Source organism: Octopus bimaculoides, chromosome 9 (assembly GCF_001194135.2).
Source record: "Octopus bimaculoides isolate UCB-OBI-ISO-001 chromosome 9, ASM119413v2, whole genome shotgun sequence".
In the NCBI taxonomy this organism is placed as follows: Eukaryota; Metazoa; Mollusca; class Cephalopoda; order Octopoda; family Octopodidae; genus Octopus; species Octopus bimaculoides.
Window position 1 is genome coordinate 14,140,288 of NC_068989.1, and position 1,400 is coordinate 14,141,687.

Genomic DNA, 1,400 nt, shown 5'->3' on the forward strand with positions numbered 1-1,400 from the left:
TATATATACATATATATATATATATATATGCTTGTGTACGCTTCCATGTTAATACAAACAGGAAAATGTTTATGGGGTAATATTCAAATACACGAGTGCACTGCTTTTGTAGGCTGCTGTGTAAATTTGTAAGTTTAAATGTATGTACGTGCCAACTCTCCGTGAACGTTATGTAATACATTCTCATTATCACCGTTTTCATCGTACTCCTTCGTTCCCTGTCTGTCTGTCTGTCTCTCTCTCACTCTTACTCTCTCTATATATATATATATATCTATCTCTATCTATCTCTATTTCACCTCTTCCATTCTTTCATGTACCTTACACTCTACACTATCTTCACCCATATCATTGGGGATTTTTTTCGCTTCTAATAAGCTGTCAGAATACGCGGAAAACTAGCGCTATGTTAGGAAGGTTAGAGATAGTCAGTTGTAACTGTAATATTAATCTGAACAAGATCGTATAAGCTCAGTTGCATCTACTAATAATGATAAGCCTAGAAACAAAATCTTCCATTTTTCTTTCTTTTTCCCCTCTTTCTTTTTTATCATTTTTACTGGTTGCCAGCGTGTTAGTTACATTTATAACTTAAGACCTTTACGACTGATGAGCGAACGGCACCAGTTTTATATAGGTAGGTTTGTTAACCTACTCAATGTCTTAACATTATTCACTACTGTTTCTGCTGTTTTTGCTGCTGTTGTTTCATCTCTTACATATTGCTGACTTATAATTGAGATCAGCGTTCTTTTTAATTTTGTGTATATAGAGTTTCTTCCTTTAAATTCTTCAGACTTCAGAGAGAATCAGGTTTTTGTTTTTTTACTTCTGTGTAATTTAGCAGTTCCATATAGTTTGATATTTTCACTCTCAGAAGCATGGATATCTCCCAAATTTATAAAGACATGTTTGACTTACTAATGTGATAGGTAAATGTGTCTAAGCAAACTCACCGTTGGTGTGTCGAGATAAATTATGAAACACACGATGGAATATATGAATGAAATTATATAAGACCCGACATTTTTTGTTTCTCATAAAACAAAATAACAAGTAAAGCAAAAAATATAAGGTTCCCATATATTTGGTACTTGGTCTCAGCAAAGTCAATTTCTTGAGAATTTATACAAATATGTATACATGTATAGCGGCACTCCGATATACATATATATATAGTGAGAATTTACAAAGAAACAAAATACGAAGACGGATCTGTTAACAACAAACAGATGTATCAATTTATCGCTCGGGAAGTGAGAAAGTCTTTTACGTTTCGAGCCTACGCTCTTCAACAGAAAGGAACACAGAGATAAGCAGAGAGAGAAAATAAAAAAGGTTTAGTGGCTAGCGATCTATCATGGCGAATACACACACACACACACACACACACACACACA